At 38.7% G+C, this 25,518-nt stretch overlaps 1 long non-coding RNA gene across 2 annotated transcripts; it reads left to right on the forward strand.

The window, feature by feature from the left end:
- LOC122480330 lies at positions 1 to 25,496 on the forward strand. 2 transcript variants are annotated; one of them, XR_006296554.1, is made up of 4 exons: positions 1 to 616; positions 1,144 to 1,202; positions 13,775 to 13,901; positions 25,232 to 25,496. It is a non-coding gene; the product is annotated as an uncharacterized LOC122480330 (long non-coding RNA). The 2 variants fall into 2 exon arrangements; XR_006296555.1 differs by having other exon boundaries at positions 5 to 616; positions 13,775 to 13,864.
- Positions 25,497 to 25,518: the final 22 nt, after the last annotated feature.

The raw sequence follows: 25,518 nt of genomic DNA on the forward strand, positions 1-25,518 counted from the left end.
GCAGGTCGGTCACCCGGGGCCAGGGACCGCAGTGGGGCGGTGCGCCGCGGGGTCTTGTGGGAGGTGACCTGGGCTCGCTCGGCGCAGGCGCAGTGCTGCCGGGTGGAGGGCTTGGCGCAGGCCGGCGCCGGCAGGTGAGTCCGGGCGGCTCTTCGCATCGCCGCGGTTTCTCGCGGAGAGACTGGGGCTCACAGGGACACCCTGCGTCAGCAGGAAGATGGAGATCGGAGTGCGGGTGCGATGGAGGGACTTGAACCTCCAAATCAGGGGCCTCGGGAGCTATGGTCCTGAAAAGAATATGCTGCCGAGATTTGGCTGTGGAGGGTGGGAACCTTCCAGGGACTCTAACGCACTCCAGCTGGCCCTACTTATCTCCGACTGGGGTTAGTGGCGTCTGCCGCCCCAGGGGCTCCAGGACCCCTTTCTCTTTCCGAGTCCAAGTTTGGCTCCACAACCCTGTGCCGGCCGCTCGGGTCTGAGCGCGCCCCCAGGTCTGGCCCGCGATCCCGCGTCTCCCCACAGAGCAGTGTGCCCCGGGGGCCTCCCCTCTTTGGTGCCTCAGGTCTCCTGCTTTGCCATTCCTGTGTCCAGTGGTCCCTAGCCTGAGTTCCTGCAGGTATGTATCCTGAGAGGTGCTTAGCGTTAACTTTGACCCCGGCTGGGTTTCCGGAGACTCTTGCTGGAGGGTACAGAGATTCGGAGCCCAGGACAAAGATGCCAGTCGAGGACAGGCTGTGGGAGCCAGCTTGTCCTGAGCCAGTAGGAGCAAGCCATGCTGTAACGAATGAAGGCCGCAGCTCCACAGCAGCTGGAACCCATCCTTGAGGGGGCACACCTGGGACCTGAGCCCTGCCAAAACTGAGCCAAGACTGGGGTGTGGAGGAAGACGGGATTTTGGAGCTGCTGGGGCTGCAAGTCTTGGGTCACATGACCACTTGCGGAGAACAGGGAGAGACCGTGGAGGTTTTGACTCAGAACAGGGGAAAGACGAGTTAGCTGAGATGGTGAACCATCTGCAGTGTGGAGAAAAGAAAGCAACATAGGGCAGGATGGTTGAGGGAATGGTTCAGACAAGGCAGAAACAATGGCCACTCTGGGAGCTACAAGGAAGGCTTGATGTCTCATGGCTCCTTTCTCCTCCAGCTCTGCCTCCTTAACTCCCTGACCTTGCCCAGGAGGAAGAAGAGATGACCAATTCCCAGGTGAGATGCAGTTTTCCTTTTTTCAGTCCCGACTCTTGAGGAAGAACGTAAGTTCCTCTTTCTCCCTTAGGAAAGGAGAGGGAAACCTTTATGGAGCACTTACTGCATGCTAGGTACACTCAACATTGACTTTTCTTTTAATTCTCACAATAGGTGTGAGAAGTGGATATTATTCCCATTTTGCAGACGTATCAACTGGTCCAGTGAGGCTTAGAGACTTGTCAAGTTCACTAAGCTATTAAATGGGGAAGCCAGTATTCATCTCTAGGTCCCTTGTGTCTGCTGTACATGTTGTCAATGGACAGGTCTTCTCATCCATGGACTGGGCATAAATCGTCCACATCCAAAGGGCTGGATCTAATCCATGAAATTAAGGACTCCAAAGAGAATGCTCCCTTCTGGCCTGATGCCCTCCTTTTAAGTTTGTTCTCTACCTAACATGTTGCTCCTTCATTTATCCACTTAGTTATGGTTGCTCATTTTATTTGTAAGAGCAAGACAAATTGACTTAGATACAGTTCTTCAAAGTATGTGGTTTCTTTGAGGGAGACTTATATACACATGTGTAAAGTGGTGATTACGACTCATGTATACGCTAAGTAAAATGAAAGAAGCTATATTTAAGTGTCAGTGGTATCAGCGTGAGAGAAGGGTGCCTGAGGAAGACTTCGGTGAACTTTTGTTTCTTAAAGAGAAGATTTGAGTATATGAACTTCCATACCTCTTTCAAGTCTTTACTTTTTTCGTTGTTGATAATTGTTTATGGCCTAATATATGATCAATTTAAAAAAAAATTTTTTTTTCAACGTTTTATTTATTTTTGGGACAGAGAGAGACAGAGCATGAACGGGGGAGGGGCAGAGAGAGAGGGAGACACAGAATCGGAAACAGGCTCCAGGCTCCGAGCCATCAGCCCAGAGCCTGACGCGGGGCTCGAACTCACGAACCGCGAGATCGTGACCTGGCTGAAGTCGGACGCTTAACCGACTGCGCCACCCAGGCGCCCCTATATGATCAATTTTTACAGCGTTTCATGTGTGCTTGAGTAAATTATGTATTCTCTAATGTTAGGTGCCAATGTCTATATGCGTTCATTTATTTTTGTTTGCTTGACCTATCAATAATTGAGAAAAAAAATGTGTGGAATTTCTTTGAGTAGTAGGTATGCCAGTTTCTCTGTACAGTATTTACACTTTAAAAATATGCAATTCGTGGGGGCACCTGGGTGGCTCAGTCAGTCGGTTGAGTGTCCGACTTCGGCTCAGGTCATGATCTCACGGTCTGTGGGTTCGAGCCCTGCTCTGTGCTGACAGATCAGAGCCTGGCGTCTGCTTCCTATCCTGTGTCTCCCTCTCTCTCTGCCCCTCCCCCACTCTCACTTTGTCTCACTCTGTCTCTCAAAAATAAATAAATGTAAAAAAAAACCTAAAAAAATGTAATTCATGGATGTTTTAAGAGGTATATACAAATTTAGAGTTGTGATATCTTCATGGAGGATTGGATTTTTTTTTTTAATTTTTTTTTCAACGTTTATTTATTTTTGGGACAGAGAGAGACAGAGCATGAACGGGGGAGGGGCAGAGAGAGAGGGAGACACAGAATCGGAAACAGGCTCCAGGCTCCGAGCCATCAGCCCAGAGCCTGACGCGGGGCTCGAACTCACGAACCGCGAGATCATGACCTGGCTGAAGTCGGACGCTTAACCGACTGCGCCACCCAGGCGCCCCGAGAATTGGATTTTTAAAACTCTATGTAGTGACCTTTTTTTTTTCACTAGTGATGCTTTTTATCTAGAAATCTACTTTGTTTGATACTGATATAGCTTTTCTTTCTTTTGGTTGTTATTTGCCTGGTTTATCTTTTTCCATACTTTCAACTGTTTCGTGGCCTTATGCTTTAGGTATATATCTTGTTAACTATTTATTTATTTTGCGAGAGAGAGAGAGAGAGAGAGAGAGAGTTTGAGCATGAATTGGGGAGGGGCAGAGTGGGGGGGTGAGAGAGAATCCCAAGCAGGCTCTGCACTGGCAGCACAGAGCCTGACTCGGGGGCTTGAATCTATGAACCCTGAGATAATGACCTGAGGAGAAATCAAGAGTCAGATGCATAACCAACTGAGCAATCCAGGCACCCCTCTTGTTAACAGTTTAAGGCTGAATTCTCCCTCTTCCTCCTCAATCTGATCATCTCTGCTTTTTTAACTGGCAAGTTTAGTCTATTTACATTTAGTGTAATTATTGATGTATTTGATGTGTTTATACTATCTTACATTTTAATTATATTTGTCCATTTTTTGCTTTTTTCCTCCTTTCTTACCTTTGATTTTTTTTTAATATATATTGTTTTTTTAAGTGGCAAGGGTTTTTTTCCCCCCTCTTGTTTTAAATTTATAACCTAAATCTGTTCTTTTGGTGATTATCCTTGAAATTGTACCATGTATTTGCTAGTCTACATTGAAACAACTTTCAGGGGTGCGTGGATGGCCAGTTGGTTAAGCATCTAACTCTTGCTTTTGGCTCAGGTCATGATCTCAGGATTGTGAGATTGAGCCCCGCGTTGGGCTCTGTGCTGAGTGTTGAACCTACTTAAGATTCTCCTTTTCCCTCTCTCTCTCTCTGCCCCTTCCCCACTCACTCTCTCACTCTCTCTCAAAAAAAAAAAAAAAAGGTAATAAACAACTTTAAGAATATTGCAGAGACTTTAAAATTCTTTGTTACTGATTGTATCCTTGCTTGACTTATAAGCTATTATTTTCTGCATTTTAATTCTGTTTTTTTAACTTAATAAATTAGATATTATTAGAATTATTATTTTGTACAGTGTCTGGATTTATGTACATATTTATCACTTATTTGCTTGCCATTCCTTCTTAGCCTTTTGGGATCAATTTTCTTTTTCCTCAAGTCCATTCTTTAGAAGTTTCTTTTTTTAAAGTTTATTTATTTATTTTGAGAGAGAAAGAGAGAGAGCACAGGGGAGGGGCAGACAGAGAGGGAGAGAGAGATTCCCAAGCAGGTTCCGAACTGTCAGCACAGAGCCCTACACAGGGCTCGATCTCACTAACTGTGAGATCATGCCCTGAGCTGAAATCAAGAGTCAGATGCTTAACCAACTGAGCCACCCAGGTCCCCCTAGAAGTTGCTTTTTAATGTCCTCTTTAGATGTTCAATTTGTTGTTTTTCCACAGTTGAATGTTATTTCCAGGTAATTTCTTTGCTTGATCATTTTATAGTTGCCTTTTTAATTTTTTCAACTAATTTATGTATTGCTGCTCTGATTCCGTATCTGGTGGTTTAAATATCTATAGTTGTTGGTAGTCTAAATTTATTTTCTGCTGACCCTCACCTTTGGTGACTTAAATTGTGAACTCACTGATTGATCTTAATATACATGAGTCCTATGAGAAATTTTCCGCCAGAGGGAATTTGCTTCTATTTCTGGTAGCAGCTTAGAGGTGCTACTAACATGGGATGATTTCAGTTCCTTAGAGTCAGTCTAAACCCCCCACCCTGCAGCTGGCACAAGGTTCTGTGTCACATAGTAGTGCTGCTGTTGACATCTCTCTGTGGGACAAACCTATGCCTTCCAGCTGCCTCCCACTGTAATTTCAGCTCACTCTGTGGTTTTGTTATAGTTTTCATTTTCAGTTTTGGGGGAAAAGAATAGTCCTTTTTCATCGTTTCTAGTTAGGTGAAATTACTTGTTTCAGTAAAATAGTGTGATTGACCTGTCGAACTCCCAAATGTATATTTTTTAGCTTAAATCCAATTTAGTTAACATAGTTTAACAATGATTTCAGGAATAGAATTTAGTGATTCATCACTTGCATATAACACCCATTGCTCATCCCAACAGGTGTCCTTTTTTTTTTTTTTTTTAACGTTTATTTGTTTTTGAGAGAGAGAGAGACAGAGCACGAGCAGGGGAGGGGCAGAGAGAGAGGGAGACACAGAATCGGAAGCAGGCTCCAGGCTCTGAGCTGTCAGCACAGAGACCAACGCGGGGCTCAAACCCACAAACCATGAGATCATGACCTGAGCTGAAGTCAGACGCTTAGCTGACTGAGCCACCCAGGCGCCCCACAAGTCTCCTCCTTAATGCCCTTTGCCCATTTAGCCATCCCGCCACCCAACACCCCTCCAGCAACCTTCAGTTTGTTCTCTGTATTTAAGAGTCTCTTATGGTTTGTCTCCCTCCCTGTTTTTATATTATTTTTGCTTCCCTTCCCTTATGTTCATCTGTTTTGTATCTTAAATTCCACATATGAGTGAAATCATATGATATTTGTCTTTCTCTGACTGACTGATATCGCCTAGCATAATACCCTCTAGTTCCATCCACATTGTTGCAAATGGCAAGATTTCATTTTTTTTATCACTGAGTAATATTCCATTATATATATATATGGAATATATATATATATACATTATATATATATATGGAATATATATATACATTATATATATATGGAATATATATATACATTATATATATAATATATATACATTATATATGGAATATATACATTATATATATATATATATATACACACACACACACACACACACACACACACCACATCTCCTTTATCCATTCATCAGTTGATGAATTTGGGCTCTTTCCTTACTTTGTCTATTGTTGATAGCCCTGCCGTAAACATTGGGTGTGTGTGCTCCTTCGAAACAGCACACCTGCATCCCTTGGACAAATACCTAGTAGTGCTATTGCTGGGTCGTATGGTAGTTCTAGTTTTAATTTTTTGAGGAACCTCCATACTGTTTTCCCAGAGTGCCTGCACCAGTTTGCATTCCCACCCGCAGTGCAAAAATGTTCCTCTTTCTCCACATCTTCACCAACATCTGTTGTTGCCTGAGTTGTTAATTTTAGCCATTCTGACGGATATGAGGCGGTATCTCATTGTGGTTTTGACTTCTCTTTCCCTGATGATGAGTGATGTTGAGCATTTTTTCATGTGTCTGTTAGCTATCTGGATATCTTCTTTGGAAAACTGTCTATGCATGTCTTTGCCCATTTCTTCATTGGATTATTTGTTTTGGGGGTGTTGAGTTTGATAAGTTATTTATAGATTTTGGATACTAACCCTTCATCTGATATGTCATTTGTAAATATCTTCTCCCATTCCATCAGTTGCCTTTTAGTTTTGCTGATTGTTTCCTTCACTGTGAAGAAGCTTTTTATCTTGATGAGGTCCCAATAGTTCATTTTTGCTTTTGTTTCCCTTGCCTCTGGAGACGTGTCAAGTAAGAATTTGCTGCAGCCAAAGTCAAAGAGGTTGTTGCCTGTTTTTTCCTCTAGGATTTTGATGGCTTCCTGTCTTACATTTAGGTCTTTCATCCATTTCGAGTTGTTTTTATGTATGGTGTGAGAAAGTGGTCCAAGTTTATTCTTCTGTAAGTCACTGTCCAGTTTTCCCAATACTATTTGCTGAAGAGAGTGTCTTCTTTCCATTGGATATTCTTTCCTGCTTTGTCAAAGATTAGTTGGCCATACTTTTGTGGTCCATTTCTGGGTTCTCTGTTCTGTTCCATTGATCTATGTGTCTGTTTTTGTGACAGTACCATACTGTCTTGAGGATTACAGCTTTGTAATATGGCTTGAAGTCTGGAATCGTGATGCCTCCAGCTTTGGTTTTCTTTTTAGGATTGCTTTGGCTATTTGGGATCTTTTCTGGTTCTGTATAAATTTTAGGATTCTTTCTTCTAGCTCTGTAAAGAATGCTGATGTTATTTTGATAGGAATTGCATTGAATGTGGAGATTGCTTTAGGTAGTATCAACATTTGAACATTATTTGGTCTTTCAATCCATAAGCATGGAATGTTTTTCCATTTTTTAATGTCTTCTTCAATTTCTTTTATAGCTTTCTATAGGTTTCAGTGTACAAATTTTGCACCTCTTTGGATAGGTTTATTCCTAGGTGTTTTGTGGCGAACTTATAAATATTTTTACATCTGGTTTAGTATTTTTCAACTTCACTAGTAATCCAAGAAATGTTAATTATAATATAATGAAATGGCATTTTTGCCACCTATCAAATTGGCAGATAGGTGTTTTTTAGTGCTTTTTAAAAATTTATTTGAAAGAAAGTGCACACACATAAGTGCGGGAGGGGCAGAAAGAGAGAGGGAGAGAGAGAATCCTAAGCAGGCTCCATGCTGTCAGTGCAGAGCCTGACATAGGTCTTGAACTTATAAACCATGAGATCATGACCCGAACCAAAATCAAGAGTTGGACTCTTAACTAACTGAGCCACCCAGGCGCCTCCAGGTATGTGTTTTTTAAAAACACTTTCTGGTAAACTGAGACTGCCAAATACTTTTAAATTAAATGTCCTTTTGCCACACACTTTTTGGAGGGCTTTGGGAAATACGTATCAGAAGTCTTTAAAGTGCCTATATCTTTGACCTAGCAATCCTACTTCTAGGAATCTACCCAAAGGAAAGAGTTAAGTAAATAAATTTGAAATACAGTGATAAAACTTGCAGTATCAGTATAGTAATAAAGATTGGGAAGGAGTTGAGGTGTTCAATATAGGGCAATTGTTAAATAAATAATGATGTAACCATAACATGAACCACTCTGTCGCTATTAACAAGGTGTAGAAGGGGGCGCCTGGGTGGCTCAGTCGGTTAAGCGTCTGACTTCAGCTCAGGTCACGGTTAAGCGTCCGACTTCAGCTCAGGTCACGATATCGCGGTCCGCGAGTTCGAGCCCCGCATCGGGCTCTGGCCTGATGGCTCGGAGCCTGGAGCCTGCTTCCGATTCTGTGTCTCCCTCTCTCTCTGCCCCTCCCCTGTTCATGCTCTGTCTCTCTCTGTCTCAAAAACAAATAAACGTTTAAAAAAAAAAAAAAAACAAGGTGTAGAAGAATAGTTACTAACAAGGGAAAATGATATTTTAAGAGAAAATTATTTTTAAGCTGTAAAGAATATTCCCAATTTAAAAATCTACATATGTATGCCAGAATATAAATAGCAGTTCTTTTGGAAAATGCGATTATGTATTTTGTATTTTTTTCCTATAGTTTTCTCTTATTTTCTATAGCACTTTTGTTATCAGAAAAAAATAGCAAATGAAATGTGACTCCCTTTTGGGGGGCAGAGGGTTATTAGAGATGTTTGTTGTTTTATTATCAAGTTTTCTTACCATATATGAATAGTAATTATATTAGTACATACCCTGGTGTGGGGGGGAGGTCATAATTTAAGTTGTCTAGCCTAGAATGCAAGCTAGCACTCTGCCAAATTAGTGAGCTACATCGGTGGGGTTTTATATATGTAAAGAGAGTATGCAGCATTGAGAAAAAAAATCCCCAACCAAGTGGTAGTACAGCTGTATTGCACAGACATTCTAGAAACAAGGAATATGAAGAAGAACCAGAGGTTGTACTTTCTTTACGTAAGATCAACCAGAACAGAGACTGAGACTATATGTTTATATCAGCAGTTAATTTATGTGTGTTAGTACTGCTCACTGAGTGTAGGATCATTATAAATATGAGACATTTCAACACTGCCAGGGATTTTTCCACATACTTGGTAGCGGTACAGCTGTATATACACTTATGTTGCTTTTTCTTTAACAGCCGGAATAAAACCTAGCGTTGGGCGTTAAAAACTGTGGCTTTAGGCATGTATAATGATACATCTCTATTATATTTAGGAATGCATTTTAGAAAATAACAAAATGTAACTGACGCGATTATTCATTATTGACTACAGATAAATCGATTTTATATTTGTAAATTTATAAAACAGACTCTTTAACAAATATTGTCAATATCCTGCTATTCAAGACCAAGTCAAAATATTAGCATTGTTTCCATATTCAAGACCAATGTGAATATTTTCATTTTTACAGGGAGTTCCCAAACGCTTCTCATGATTAAGAATTGAAATTGGGTGATACAGGGGCAACTGGGTGGCTCAGTTGGTTGAGCATCCAACTTTGTCTCAGGCATGTTCTCATGGTTTGTGAGTTCTAGCCCCGCATTGGGCTTTCTGCTATCAGTGCAGGGCCCGCTTTGGAGCCTCTGTTCCCCTCTTTCTCTGCACCTCCCCCACTCGCACTCGCTCGCTCTCAAAAATACATGAACATTAAAAAAAGAAAGGAAGAAAATGAGTGCTACCGTATGAACACGCCTAATTATTGGGAATTTATTTCGATCAGCTTTGTTTCTGAGGTTGCTATATCTCTGGATGTAGCAATTTTGCATTAATTCACTGCATGATAACAAATGACTTATATAGGAAATAAGTTTGTGATGATTGAGAAACAGAATTAAGATAGGGGCTAGTTATCTAGAACATATGTCTTAAATATGTCTTATTAAAACTACCACTTATTTTACCAGCAAAAAAATGGGTTTATTCAAGAATAGCAGAGAATTGCAACCAGAGACAAGCAAGCTAAGGCAAAGCCATAGTCAAGTCTATAGAACCAAGGAGAGGAATGCTCTTTTATAGAGGAAGGGGGTGGGGGAAGTTGGGAGGGCTGTTATAAGCAAAAAGTCCATTGGAGTAAACTAGGAATTTTGAATAGTGGCTTTTTAAAGTTTATTTATTTATTTTCAGAGAGAGAGAGAGAGCACGTGCGCGAGAGACAGCACCCACGCACAAGCAGGGAAGGAGCAGAGAGAGGAGAGAGAAAAAATCCCAATCAGGCTCCATGCTATCAGTGCAGAGCCTGATGTGAGGTTCTATCTCATGAACTGTGAGATTATGACCTGAGCCAAAATCAAGAGCCAGACACTTAACTGAGCCACCCAGGTGCCCCATATAGTGGCTGAGTTGTGACAGCCTCTCATTGGCTGGGCTGTTGTCAGGGAAGGAGGAAACCTTTCTTCCTTCTGCTGGGATAGCGAAGTAGTAGCTAAAGTAGTGTGGACTTGCAAGGTACAGGTGCTTCTCCTGTTGGGTCTGCAGTTGATCCGCTGGTAGTGTGTGAGAGCTCCCCCTGCTGGCCTCCTGACTCCATTCTAACCGAGGTTTCCTTTATTAATTTTCAGTCTTTAAGTCACATATAATACATAGTCCTAGAAAATGAGTTATGATTATTATACACTGAATATTATTGATGTTGATGTTTGAATTTCAAGATTGACAAATCATTAGTGAATTATTTTAAATCTTTATAAAAGGCATTGAATTTCATTCTTAGAGTCTTCCTACAGTACAACTTAATCTTTCTTCTAGAACCATAATAAATACAAATAAGCACACTAAAAGATCTGTCACATCCTTATTCATATTGGTTGTTTTATAGTACAGTAATTGGGAAGAAAAGCACTAGCTTTTCATTAATCCCATAAAATCATTTTCAGTTCATAGGACACATGCTCGTCTATTGTGCAAACTGCCAGTTCTTACCAAGGGCATTTTAAATATTTTTTTTAACGTTTATTTATTTTTTGAGACAGAGAGAGACAGAGCATGAGTGGGGGAGGGGCAGAGAGAGAGGGAGACACAGAATCGGAAGCAGGTTCCAGGCTCCAAGCTGTCAGCCCAGAGCCCGACGCGGGGCTCGAACTCACGGACCGCGAGATCGTGACCTGGCTGAAGTCGGACGCTTAACTGACTGCGCCACCCAGGCGCCCCTCAAGGGCATTTTAATACCTAGCCACTCTATTTGGGTATGAATGCAGCTATGTTTACAGTCAGTAGTTAGTCTATAAGATAGTTCAAGAATCTATAAGTTTGCTTGAAAATAGGAATGATATCTTCCTAGTCAAGTAAAAACTATAAATTTTGTGAAAATGGGGGTCAAAAGATCATCAATATGATCAGAAGGGTTTTGAACTCCTAAGCAAATGGCTGTTGTTTTTAAAAAAATCATCATTGCATGTTGATATGTTATTCTCATTTTGGTTTATATTTCCTCTGTTTATTTCACCGATGCATCCCAACTGCCTAAACCATTGTCCTTTAGAAGGGTTTTTAAATTAGACGTTTATTTTCTTTTTTCTTTCTTTTAATTGAAGTATAGTTGACACAGAAGTTTATTTTATTAAATGTTGTTTTGCCATCCTGTGAGATGATCACATAAATTTTCCTTTTTCACTTGCTATGATTACAAAAGTAATAGATTTTCTAATGCCAACTGTTCAAATAGCCAAAATCCTCATTAGCTAAAAGGAATTTATTGAGGGATATTTGGTAGCTCGCAGAATCTCTTCAAAGGCCAGAAAGACAGGCCTGGAAGCCACACAATTTGGAACGATGCTCAAATCCCACAGTTGGACCATCCCAATGGAGTGACCACTTCTGCTGGACACTCAGTTTGCACTGCTGACCCAGGGCTGCAAACACCACCCCTAGAACATTTGCTTCTACTGCTTCTGTAACTAGATGCCTCTGATGCCATCCTTACTCTTTCCAACCATTAGCTTCTGAATTAAAAACTTGTGCAAGTACTTCTGGTTGGCTGATCAAGCTATGAGGGATGCTGGCAAGCAAGTTTCTGGCTTTTATCTTGAGGACACAGATTCATAAGGTGAAAAATTCCTTAGACTTAGGGTGTTTAAAGTTGCTGGGTTGCCAAAAAAGAATGATAGATCAAGGAATCCTTAGATTTGTTTAATAATAAATGTATCTGTTAGCGTGCCTAATTAGGCAGAGTTCAGGGAACTTAATGTTGAACTATAACTTTGAAATGAAATGGAAGCTGGCTGTGTAGATAAATAAGTATATAAAGAATATGGACATCTTCAAGTTTGTATCTAAAACAGATAAAACACTATGGGTCTGTGTATAGTTGTGGGGAGTGGGGGAAAGGGGCCTGGTTAAGGCTGCAACACAAGTTTTGGGCGGCTGGGTGAATGGTGAGCTCTTCACTGTGATAAGAAACAGAGGAGATGGAATGTGTATGTACTTGTGTGTTTGCGTGTGTGTGTGTGTGGAGGGGGAGTTAGAAGACACTTTGAAGTGCCTCTGGGACATCCAATTAAAGAAGTCTAGAAGAAAGATATCAAGGTCTGAGACAGATCCAGGTTAACGATACAAATTTATGAGTTGTCACCATGTATGTGGTGACTAAAGTCATGGGCTTGGTTAAGATCATCCAGCAAATATGTGACAAAAGAAGAAAAAGAAGGTGACTAGAGAAAAGCCTTGAGGAACACAACTATTTAAGGACTGGTCACAATAAGAGGGGCCAGAGTAGAGGTTATGTTGCAGGGAGGCAAGATGGTATAAACTAGTTAGGAGGCAGAGGTGAGGTGGTGGCTCAGAAAAGTGGTGTCAGCAGAGAGAAGAGAGATCTTTAGGAAGATTTAGTGATGGAGCAGGTGTGAGAGAGGACACAGAGGAAGGAAATGATGATGCCTCTTTTGCTGACTTGAACATCTGAGTGGTGGAGGTGTGGTTGCCTGAATTAGGGAACATTGGGAGGGAAGCAGATCTGAAAAGGGAGATAAAGTCAGAATTGAGCAGGTTGATTTAGATGGCTTTGAAACATGCAGGTGGGTATTTATTTCATTTGGTAGATATTAATCAATTACCTACTTCACACTGGATGTTCATCATGCAGCTAATGGGGTCTGGAACTCTAGGTCTGGCTTGAGGTCTTGGCTGCCAAAGTGCATTTGAGGGTTGCCAGCATTTGAAGGCATTTGAAGCTGTCAGAATAGATGAGATCACATAGGGAGAGCGAGAGGAGGGCCTGGGAACCCCAACATTGATGAGTAGAAAAAGAGATTGAGAACGAGTGATCAGAGAGTCAGGAGAAAAACTGGGTTACTATGATATCCAGGCTCTAGGAGGAGAGAGTTTTGAGGAAGACCATGTGGGTGGAGCCAAATAATGCAAAAAAGTCAAGCATAAAAAAGCTTGAAAGCTTTCCATTGGATCTATTAGCAAGGAAGTCATTGATTATCTTAATGAGGATAAATTTCTAGAATTGGGAATGTTAGATCAAAGTATATGTTTGATAGATACCGCCAAATTGTTCTCCAAAGTTTTTACCTGGTGTTTATTGGCCATTTATTTTTCTTTTAGAGATTATTCAGATCACTTTTCACTTGTATGGTTTTTTTTTAAGTTTATGTATTTATTTTCAGAGAGTGCACATATGAGTGGGGAAGGAGCAGAGAGAGAGGGAGAGAGAGAATGCCAATTTTTTCTTCTAACTGACTTTTAAGAGCTCTTCGTATTATTAGGGTTAGTGAACCTCTGCATAAGATGTTATCTTTTAAAATGTTTTAATTTTTTAATGTTTATTTATTTCTGAGAGAGAGAGACAGAGCATGAGCAGGGGAGGGGCAGACAGAGAGGGAAACACAGAATCCAAAGCAGGCTCCAGGCTCTGAGCTGTCAGCACAGGGCCCGACGCGGGGCTTGAACCCACGAACCGCAAGATCATGACCTGAACTGAAGTTGGACGCTTAACCAACTGAGCCACCCAGGCACCTCTCTTTTAATTATTCTTATGTCTTGGGGCAGAACTCTGAAGTTCTCTTTATTCTGTCTACCTTTGTCAGTGTTCCCAAGTTTAGCCTTTTGTACCACAATCATTGGTGTAGATGTTTAAGAGGAATGACTGTTCTTTGGTGTTTTAGGAACCTGTTACATTCAAGGATGTGGCCATGGACTTCACTGAGGAGGAGTGGAGGCAACTAGATCCTGCACAAAGGGCCCTGTATAAAGAAGTGATGCTGGAAATCTATGACAACCTGGTCTTAGTGGGTGAGGACAACCACTCTTTGGAGGATTTTTGCTTCCATGGTGGTTAAAATCTGTGGGCTCTTACAGTTTTTAACTAAGTAAGGGCTTGAGATTCAAATATCAGAGTATCCAAATCACTATTTAAAAAAAAAATTTATTGAAATATAGTCGACATACAATGTTGTATTGGTTTCAGGTGCACAACATAGTGATTTGACAATTCTATACATTACACAATGATCACCATGATAAGTGCACTTACCATCTGTCACTATGCAGTGTTGTTACAATATTATTGACTGTCCCTATGCTGTAGTATTCATCTCCATGACTTATGTATTTTGTAATTGGAAGTCTGTACCTCTTAATCCCCTTCACCTATGTTGCCCATCCCCCTTTCCATCTTCCCTCTGACAACCACCAGTTTGTTCTCTATTTATGAATCTGTTCTCTGGGTTTTTGTTGTTGTTGTTGTTACTGTTACTTCGTTTGTATTGTTTTTTAGATTCCACATATAAGTGAAATCATATAGTATTTGTCTTTCTTGTCTGACTTGTTTCACTTAGCATAGTATTCTCCATGCATGCTATTGCAAATTGCAAGATCTTATTTTTTTATGACTAAGTAATATTCCATTGTATATGTATATACCTCATTTTCCTTATCCATTCATCTGCCAATGGACTCTTGGATTACTTCCATATCTCAGCTATTGTAAATAATGCTGCAGTGAACATAGGGCTGTATATATCATTTTGAATTAATGTTTTCATTTTCTCTGGGTAAATATCCAGTAGTGGAATTACTGGATCCTATGATATTTCTGTTTTAAAATTTTTGAGGAACCTCCATCCTGTTTTCCATAGTAGTTGCATCAGTTTGCATTCTCACCAACAGAGCATAAGGCTTCCCTTTTCCCCAGATCCTCTCCAACACTTAATTCCCTCTGGTACTAGCCATTCTGACCGGTATGAGGTGATATCTCATTGTGGTTTTAATTTGGATTTCCCTGATGATGAGTGATGTTGAATATCTTTTCCTGTGTCTGTTGGCCATCTGGATGTCTTCTTTGGAACAATGTCTAATCGCATCTTCTGTCCATTTTTTTAGTCAGATTGTTTTTTTGGTGTTGAGTTGTAGAAGTTTTTAAATATTTGGATATTAACCCCTTATCGGATATGTCATTTGCAAATATCTTCTCTCATTCAATTGGTTGCCTTTTTGTTTTGTTGATGGTTTCCTTTGCTATGAAAAGCTTTTTATTTTGGTGTAGCCCCAATAGTTTATTTTTGCTTTTGTTTCCCATGCCTCAGGAGACATATCCATAAATACGTTGCTAAGGCTAACATCCAAGAGATTACTGCCTATGTTTTCCTTCAGGAATTTTATGGTTTCAGGTCTCATATTTAAGTCTTTAATCCATTTTCAGTTTATTTTTGTGTATGGTGTAAGAAAGTGGTCCAATTTCATTTTTATGCATGTAGCTGTCCAGTATCGAAGAGACTATCTTTTCCCCGTTGTATATTTTTGCCTCCTTTGTCATAGATTGACCATATAGGCGTGGGTTTGTTTCCGGGCTCTCTATCCTATTCTGTTGATCTTGTGTCTATTTTTGTGCCAGTATCACACTGTTTTGATTGCTGTAGCTTTGTAGTATATCTTGAAATCTGGGATTGTGATACCTCTAGCTTTATTCTTCTTTCTCAAGATTGCTTTGGCTGTTCAGGATCTTTTGTGGTTCAGTATGAATTTTAGGATTATTTGTTCTGCTATGAAAAATAGTATTGGTATTCTGATTAGGATTGCGTTGAATTGGTAGCTTGCTTTGGGTACAGTGGGCATTTTTACAATATTAATTCTTCCAGTCCACGAGCACGTATAGCTTTCCATTTGTTTATGTTGTCTTCAGTTTCCTTCATCAATGTCTTATCATTTTCAGAGTATAGATCTTTCATGTCTTTGGTTAAGTTTATTCCTTGGTATTCTTTTTGGTGCATTTGTCAATGGGATTAATTTTTCTTTCTGCTACTTCATTATTAATGTATAGAAATGCAAAGATAAAAAAGAAATGCAGCAGATATCTGTATATTAATTTTGTAAACTCCAACTTTACTAAATTCGTTTATCAGCTCTAGAAGGGTTTTTTGGTGGCGTTTTTAAACCTATCATATCATGTCATCTGTAAATAGTGACAATTTTACTTCCTCATCAATTTGGATGCCTTTTATTTCTTTTTCTCGTCTAATTGTTGCAGCTAGGACTTCCCTACTATGTTGAATAAAAGTGGTGGGAGCAGGTATCTTTGTCTTGTTCCTGATCTTTGAAGAAATGCTTTCAGTTTTTCACCATTGAGTATGATGTTAACACTGTGTTTATCATTTATGGCCTTTATTATGTTGAGATATTTTCCCTCTAAACCTACTTTGTTGAGAGATTTTATCATGAATGGATGTTGTACTTTGTCAGATGCCTTTCTGCGTCTATTGAAATAATCCTGTGGTTTTTATCCTTTCTCTTGTCAATGTGATGTATCACATTGACTTATTTGAGAATATTGAACCACTTTTGCATCCTTGGAATAAATCCCTCTTGATCATGGTGAATGATCCTTTTAATTGTATTGTTGAATTTGATTTGCTTATTATTTTGTTGAGGATTTTTACATGTGTGTTCATCAGGAATATTGGCCTAGAGTTTTCTTTTTTTATAGTGTCTTTGTCTATCTTTGTATCAAGGTAATTCTGGTCTCATAGAGTGAATTTGGAGGCTTTCTTTCCTCTTCTATTTTCTAGAATAGTTTAAGAACAGGTATTAGCTCTTCATTAAATGTTTGGCAGGATTTATCTGTGAAGCTATCTGGTCCCAGACTTTTATTTGTTGGGAATTTACCAATTCAATTTTGTTAATTGAATCAGTAGTAATCAGTCTGTTCAGATGTTTTATTTCTTTCAGATTTAGTTTTGGATGAATGTGTTTCTAGGAATTTATCCATTTCTCCTAGGATGTGCAGTTTGTTTGCATATAATTTTTTAATAGTAGTGTCTTATAATTCTTTGTATTTCTGTGGTCTCAGTTATTACCTCTCCTTTTTCATTTCTGATTTTATTTATTTCAGTTCTGCTTTATTCCTGATGAGTATGGCTAAAGGTTTCTCAGCTTTTTTTTTCTTTATCTTTTCAAAGAACAGTTCTTGGTTTCATTGATCTTTTCTATTTTTTTTTAATCTGTATCATATATTTCCACTCTATTATTTCCTACTTTCTCCTAACCCAAGGGTTTTTTTTTTTTTTTTTTTAATTCTTTTAGGTATAAGGTTAGATTGTTCATATGAGATTTTTCTTGTTTCTTTTGGTAGGCCTGCATCTCTATAACCTTCCCTCTTAGAACTCCTTTTGCTGTGTTCCAAAGATTTTGGACCATTATGTTTTCATTTTCATTGGTCTCCAAGTATTTTTTGTTTCCTCTTTGATTTCTTCATTGATCCATTGGTGTTCAGTAGCATGTTGTCTAGCCTCTGTGTGTTTGTTGTTTTTTCGTGTTTTTTTTTTCTTAGTATTGTTTCCTAGTTTCATATCGTTTGGTCAGAAAAGATGCTTGATGTGATTTCAGTCTTCTTTAAATTTATTGAGACTTATTTTGTGGACTAACGTGATCTATCCTGGAGAATGTTCCATGTGCACTCAAAAAGAATGTGTATACTGCTGTTTTTAGATAGAACATTCTGTATATATCTGTTAGGTCTGTCTGGTCTAATGTATCTTCCAAAGCACTGTTTCCTTAATGATTTTGTCTTGATCATCTATCTATTGATGTGAGGTGTGAAAGTCCCCTGCTATTACTGTATTAGTGTCATTTTTTCCCTTTATGTCTGTTACTATTTGCTTCATGTATTTAGGTGCTCCTATATTGGGTGCATAGATATTTTCAATTGCTATACCCTCATGTTGGATTGATCACTTTATCATTATGTATTACCCTATTTGTCTCTTGCTACAGCCTTTGTTTCAACGTCTGTTTTGTCTGATATCAGTATTGTTACTACAGCTCTTTTTCCCTTTTTATTGCATGGGTATCGTTTTCCATTCCTTCACTTTCAGTCTCTTTGAGTCTTTAGGTCTGAAGTGAGTCTCTTATAGGCAGCATATAGATGGGTCTTGTTTTTTAATCCATTCAGTCACCCTGTCTTTTGATTGGAGCATTTAGTCTATTTACATTTAAAGTAATTATAGATAAGCATGTACTTATTGCCATTTTGTTATTTATTTATTTATTTATTTTTTCTGGTCATAGTTCTTTTCTATTCCTTTCCTCTTCTCTTGCTCTCTTCCTTTGTGGCTTACTGGATTTCTTTAGCATTATGATTGGATTCTTTTCTCTTTATTTTTTGTGTATTTATTTTAGGTTTTTGATTTGTGGTTATCATTGATTGGGTTCATATAGAACAGACTGTGTAGATAGCAATCTATATTTTATTAAAAAAATTTTTTATTGTTTTTTTATTTTTTTAAATTTATATCCAAATTAGTTAGCATATAAGTGCAACAATGATTTCAGGAGTAGATTCCTTAGTGCCCCTTACCCATTTAGCCCATCCCCCCCTCCCACAACCTGTCCAGTAACCCTCAGTTTGTTCTCCATGTTTATGAGTCTCTTCTGTTTTGTCCCCTTCCCTGTTTTTATATTATTTTTGTTTCCCTTCCCTTATGTTCATCTGTTTTGTCTCGTAAAGTCCTCATACGAGTGAAGTCATATGATTTTTGCCTTTCTCTGACTAATTTCACTTCGCATAATACCCTCCAGTTCCATCCACGTAGTTGCAAATGGCAAGATTTCATTCTTTTTGATTGCCAATACTCCATTGTATATATATACCACATCTTCTTTATCCATTCATCCATCAATGGACATTTGGGCTCTTTCCACACTTTGGCTATTGTTGATAGTGCTGCTATAAACATGGGGGTGCATGTGTCCCTTCGAAACAGCACACCTATATCCCTTGGATAAATGCCTAGTAGTGCAATTGCTGGGTTGTAGGGTAGTTCTATTTTTAGTTTTTTGAGGATAAAAAAAATTTTTTTTAATGTTTATTTATTTTTGAGAGAGAGAGGCAGAGTACGAGCAGGGGAGGGGCAGAGAGAGGGAGACACAGAATCCAAAGCAGGCTCCAGGCTCTGAACTGTCAGCACAGAGCCTGGAACAGGGCTTGAACTCATAAACTGTGAGATCATGACATGAGCCGAAGTTGGATGCTCAACCGACTGAGCCACCTGGGCACCTCTATAGCAATCTATATTAAGTTGATGGTCACTTAAGTTCAAACAATATTCTTTTTTAAGTTTATTTATTTATTTAGAGAAAGCATGTGAGTGGGGCAGAGAGGGAGAGAGAGAATCCCAAGGAGGCTCCATGCTGTCAGTACAGAGCCCAACGTGGGGTTTGATCCCGTGAACCGTGAGATCATGACCTCAGCCAAAATTAAGAGTCAGATGCTTAACCAACTAAGCCACCTGGGCATCCCAGTTTGAACAACATTCTAAAAGCTTTGGATAGTATGGACATTTTAACAATACTTGTTTTCCCAATCTGTGACCATGCTGTATCTTTCCATTTATTTGTGTTGTCTTTAATTTCTCTGATCAATGTCTTATAGTTTTCAGAGTATAGGTCTTTCACCTCCTTGGTTAAGCTTATTCCTAGGTATTTTATTCATTTTAGTGCAATTGTAAATGAGATTATTTTCTTAATTTCTCTTTCGGACACTTTGTTATTGATGTATAGAAATGCAACAGATTTGTATATATTGCATTTGTATCCTGCAACTTTATTGGATTTATGTATCAGTTCTAATAGTTTTTTTGGTGTAGTCTTTAGGGTTTTCTATATATCGTATCTTGTCATCTGCAAAGAGTGAAAGTTTTACTTCTTCCTTACCAATTTAGATGCCTTTTAGTCCTTTATCTTGTATGATTGCTGCAGCTAGGACTTCCATCACTATGTTGAATAAAAGTGGTGAGAGTGGACATCCTTGTCTTGTTCCTGACCTTAGGAGGAAGGCTCTCACTTTTCCCCTATTGAGTTGGATGTTCACTGTGGGTTTTTCATATAAGGCTTTTATTATGTTGAGATATGTTCTCTCTAAACCTACTTTGTTGAGTGTTTTTATCATGACTGGATGTTGTACTTTGTCAAATGCTTTTTCTGTGTCTATTGAGATGATCATATGGTTTTTATCCTTTCTCTTATTGATGTGATGTGTCACATTGAATTGATTTGTGAAAATTGAACCACCCTTGCCATCCAGGAATAAATCCCACTTGATCATAGTGATTGATTTTTTAATGTATTGTTGGATTCGGTTTGCTAATATTTTTGTATCTGTGCTCATCAGAGGTATTGTCCTGTAGTTCTCTTTTTTTGTGATGTCTTTGTCTAGTTTTGGAATTGGGGTAATGCTGGCCTCATAGAATGAATTTGCAAATTTTCTTTCCCTTCTATATTTTGGAAAAGTTTGAGAAGAACAGGTATTAACTCTTCTTTAAATGTTTGGCAGAATTAATCTGTGAAGCCAACTGGTCCTGGGCTTTTTTTTTTTTTCTTCCCCTGGGAGTTTTTTGATTACTGATTCAATTCACTGCTGGTAATTGGTCTGTTCAAATTTTCTATTTATTCCTGCTTCAATTTGGGTAGATTGAAGGTGGTTCAATCTAGCAATTCCTAGGTAGCTTTCTAGGAATTTATCCATTTCTTCTAGGTTGTCCAATTTGTTAGCATATAATTTTTCATAATATTCTCTTACAATCCTTTGTATTTCTGTGGTGTTGATTGTTATTTCTCCTCTTTTGTTTCTGATTTTATTTGAGTCCTCTTTTTTTGTGATGAGTCTGGCCAGAGGCTTATTGATTTTGTTGATCTTCCCAAAGAACTAGCTCCTGGTTTCATTGATCTGTTCTATTGTTTTTTTAGCTTCTGTATCATTTATTTCTGCTCTAATCTTTATTATAATTTCTGTCCTTCTGCTAGTTTTGGATTTTTTCTTCTTTTTCTAGTTCCTATAGGTGTAAGGTTAGGTTGTGTAACCCTCACCCTAACCCTATCCCCAACCTTGCTTCCTGAGGTAGGCTTGTACTGCTGTAAACTTCCCTCTTAGAATTGCTTTTGCTGCATCCCAAAGATTTTGAATCATTGTGTCTTCATTTTCACTTATCTTTATGTATTTTTTGATTTTTTGGTTGATCCATTCATTGTTTAGTAACACGTTATTTAACCTCCATGTATTTGTGCTCTTTCCAGATTTTTTCTTGTGGTTGATTTCCAGTTTCATTGCATTGTGGTCAGAAAAGATGTATGGTAGGACTTTGATCTTTTTGAATTTGTTGATACTTGTTTTGTGGCCTAATATGTGATATATTCTGGACAATGTTCCATGTTCACTTGAAAAGAATGTGTATTCTGATGTTTTAGAATGGAATGTTCTGAATATATCTACTAAATCCATCTGGTCTAGTATGTCATTCAAAGTCACTGTTTTCTTATTGATTTTCCCTTTAGATAACCTGTCCATTGATGTAAGTGAGGTGTTAAAGTCCCCTACTAGTATTGTATTACTATCAGTTTGTGTTTGTTATTAACTGTTTTATGTATTTGGGTACTTCTATGCTGGGTGTGTAAATATTCACCATTGTTATGTCTTGTTGGATTGTCCCCTTGATGATTACATAATATCCTTCTTTGTCTCTTGTTACAATCTTTGTTTTAAAGTCTATTTTGTCTGATGTAAGTATTGCTACTTTGGCTTTCTTTTCACATCCATTTGCGTGATAAATGTTTCCCATCCCCTCGTTTTAAAAAAAAAAAAATTTACTTACAGTGTGAGTGGGAGAGGGGGAGAAAGAGAGGGAGAGAGAGAAAATCCCAAACAGGCTCTACACTGTCAGCATGGAGCCTGATGTGGAGCTCGAACTCATGAGTTGTGAGATCATGACGTAAGCTGAAATCAAGAGTCAGACACTTAACCAACTAAGCCACCCAGGCACCTCCATCCCCTCGCTTTCAATCTTCATGTACCTATAGATCTGAAATGAGTCTCCTGGAGGCAGCATATAGATGGGTCTTGTTTTTATTATCTAGTCCATCACCCTATATCTTTTTATTACAGCATTTAGTCCATTTACATTCAAAGAAATTATTGATATTTTGTTGCCATTTTGTTGTTTTATGGTTGTTTTTGTAGATCTTATCTGTTTCTTTTTTCCATTGCTTTCTTCTCTCACCGTAAGTTGGCTTTCTTTAGTGATGTACTTGGATTCCTTTCCTTTCTGCACATTTATTACTGGTGTTTGATTTGTGGTTACCATTAGGTTTGTATATAACATGTTCCGCATATAGCAGTCTACACTAAGTTGGTGGTCACTTAAGTTTGAGTCCATTCTTTACTCTTTCCCACCCCCTACATTTTAGGTACATGGTGTCATACTTTACATCTTTTTATGTTGTGAGTCCCTTGGCTGAGTTTTACAGATACACTTATTTTTACTGCTTTTGTGCTTCCTACTTTTCTTTTTCTTATGATCTTTCCTTTCCACTGAGTCCCCTTTAACATTTCTTGTAGGGCTGGTTTAGTGGTCAAGAACCCCTTTAGCTTCCGTTTGGGAAGTTCTTTCTCTCTTGTATTCTCAATGATAGCCTTAGTGGATAGAGTATTCTTGGCTGTAGATTTTTTTTCTTTCACCACTTTGAACATATCATGCCATTTCCTTCTGTCCTGCAAAGTTTCTACTGAAAAATCCACTTATAGCCATATGGGGTTTCCCTTGTATATAACTGTCTTTCTTTTGCTGCTTTCAAAATTCTCCATCGCTACTTTCTGCTATTTTGATTACCGTGTCTTGGTGTGAACCTCCTCGGGTTGATTTTTGTCGGGAGATCTCAGTGCCTCCTGGATCTGGATATCTTTCTCCCTCCCATATGCCCCATTTTTCCAGCTGCTGCTTCTACACTGTGTCTCCATGGGTTGTCTGTCATGCTAGCTCTTTAATGGCAGTGACTCTGTTTCCTATTGCCCTCTGGGCTCTCCCAGAGCAAAGCCTGCTGATTTTTGATGTTCCAGGGTTCGAGTTCTGCTGGTTGTAAGAACCCACAAAATTTGGCCCCTCCAGTTTTCAGAGCCAAATGCTATGGCGAGTGATGTACCCTGTACAGGTTCCCTAGTGTGATCATCTTTTTCCCCCCTCTCCACGCCTGTTGCTCCCTCCCTTCCTCGGGTATCCCACAATTTATGTTTAGCTCCCTGCCATATTATTTATACCCTCTTTGAGGTGCTGCTTCTTTACATTGAGTTGTAGAGTTTTTTCTACCTTTGGGTTGTTTTCTGGGTTACTTATACTGATATGAGTGTTATCTAGCTGTGGCCATGGATGAGGTGAACTGGGTCCTCCTACTCCACCATCTTCCCCAGAAATCCCCTAGTGTCTTTTGCCTTGAAGTCTGCTTTGTCAGATATTAATGTTGTTCTTCTGTTCTCCTAGTTAGCATTTGCCTGCTATAGATTTGTCTCTTGCAAGCTGAAAATGGCTGCATTTTTAAACCTAATCTTGGAGTCTTTAAGACTCTTGGGGAATTTAGTCCTTTTACGTTTACTGTAATAATGATTCTTGACATTTTATGCATTCTAATTCCTCACCCCCTTCCCTTATTTGGGAGTTCTAAACGAATTGTTACTTGCCTTTTCCCCCTCCATTTTTATTCTTTAATTACCCTTAAGATTTTAACATGTTATTTTTCTGTCAGTGGCAAGTGTTAAACAGTTCTTTATAACTTCTACTTTCCAGAACAATACAGACCTATTAACAAACTTTCACTTAGCATTCTCACACACACACACCCTTTTCCCCATGGCCTGTGTTTAGTTGAAACAAGATATAATTCTTAATTTTTTTACATCGTGTCTTTATTTTTTCAGAGATTAAGGTGGCTTTAATTTTTTCCATAATTTCTTAAATCCCACATCTGTTTTTTGCTTGGATCTATTTTTCATTTGCCAACAAACTTTCTGAATCTCTACATGTTTGTAAGGGTATTTATATTTACCCCAGTCTTGGATACTAGTGTAGCAGAGACCTCTAGATTCAAAATCATTTTTCCCTGAGAATGTTTTAGCCATCCTATCTTTGTTTTTAACCTCCTGCTATTGCTTACTTCAATTTGATTCATTCATTTAGTAATTCTCTCATTTTTGTTTAACCTGTTCTTTTTTCCCCCTTCCTTCTGAAAACATTTAGAACTTTCATCTTTTTCTCCTTGGAATTTTGAAATTTAACAGAATATATCTAGGTGTGAAAAAAATTTTTTTAAGTAATCATGTTTGCCAGTCATTGAGCCTGTTCATCTCTGAATCAGATCAGAGAAGTTTCCCCTTATTGTTTCATGAGATTTTGTTGGGTGAAAAGGAGGTAAAGCTTTTACTTTTTTTAAGTTTATCTTGAGAGAGAGAGAGAGAGAGAACGAGCAGGGCACAGAGAAAGAGGAAGAGAGAAAATCCCAAGCAGGCTCTGTGCTGTCAGCATAGACCCTGATGGGGGGCTTATACTGACAAACCATGAAATCATGACCTGACCTGAAACCAAAGTTGGAAGCTTAACCGACTGAGCCACCCAGACACCCCAAGCTTTTACATTTTTATTATTTATTTCTACTTTTTATATTTCGTGTTTTCCCTCTTCATGAGTTTTTATTTTAATTTTGGTTGTCTTTGCTTTTTTGAGGGTATCTTCCTTTTGCCTATGTAAAGGAACCATCAGGTGAGGTTTTAGAATTATTGAGTATCATCTTTTTCCTTCAGGATACTGGAGACCTTGTACTATTGTCTTCTGCTGCTCTTACTCTCTTTTCAGGGGAGTAACTTGTTTTATTTTTTTTAAAATGTTGTATATGCTTTTGTTTTCTTGATCCTTGAAATTCAGAAATTTCATCTAGATATGTGAATATGTTTGTCCTTTTTTCAGCTCCTACATGGTACTGGGTGGGGAGGGTTATTTGATTTTCTAGATTGAAAGTCTCTTTCAGCTTAAGTAACACTTTCATGAATTCTATTTGTTTGCTCTTTCTGGATCTCCTATACATTTGTAAGATCTTCTAGATCTAGCCTTCACGACTTAATATTTTTCTCATAATTTCATTTTCACAATTTCACTTTCTTGATCCTTTCCCTTTGAATCCTAGTAGAACTCTTCAAGTTGGTTTTTTAATATAGTTTTCCACATTCTCCAGTCTGATATCCTGTTGCTTGCAGCCTTGATTGAGATTTTTAGTTAACATTTTCTTTTTCTCAAAACATCCTCTTTTCCACACAGCGAAGAAACTTGACGACTGTGCTGAATGTGGGAAGAGCTTTAGTCGAAGCACAGATCTTCGCTATCATCAGAGAATTCACCGTGGAGAGAAACCTTTCATATGTGATACGTGCGGCAAAGGCTTCAGTTATAACACAAATCTTCGTGTTCATTGGAGAGTTCACACAGGAGAGAAACCTTTTTTTTTTTTTTTTTTACCGTTTATTTTATTTTTGAGACAGAGACAGAGCATGAATGGGGGAGGGTCAGAGAGAGAGGGAGACACAGAATCGGAAGCAGGCTCCAGG

Source organism: Prionailurus bengalensis, chromosome C1 (assembly GCF_016509475.1).
Source record: "Prionailurus bengalensis isolate Pbe53 chromosome C1, Fcat_Pben_1.1_paternal_pri, whole genome shotgun sequence".
NCBI lineage: Eukaryota > Metazoa > Chordata > Mammalia > Carnivora > Felidae > Prionailurus > Prionailurus bengalensis.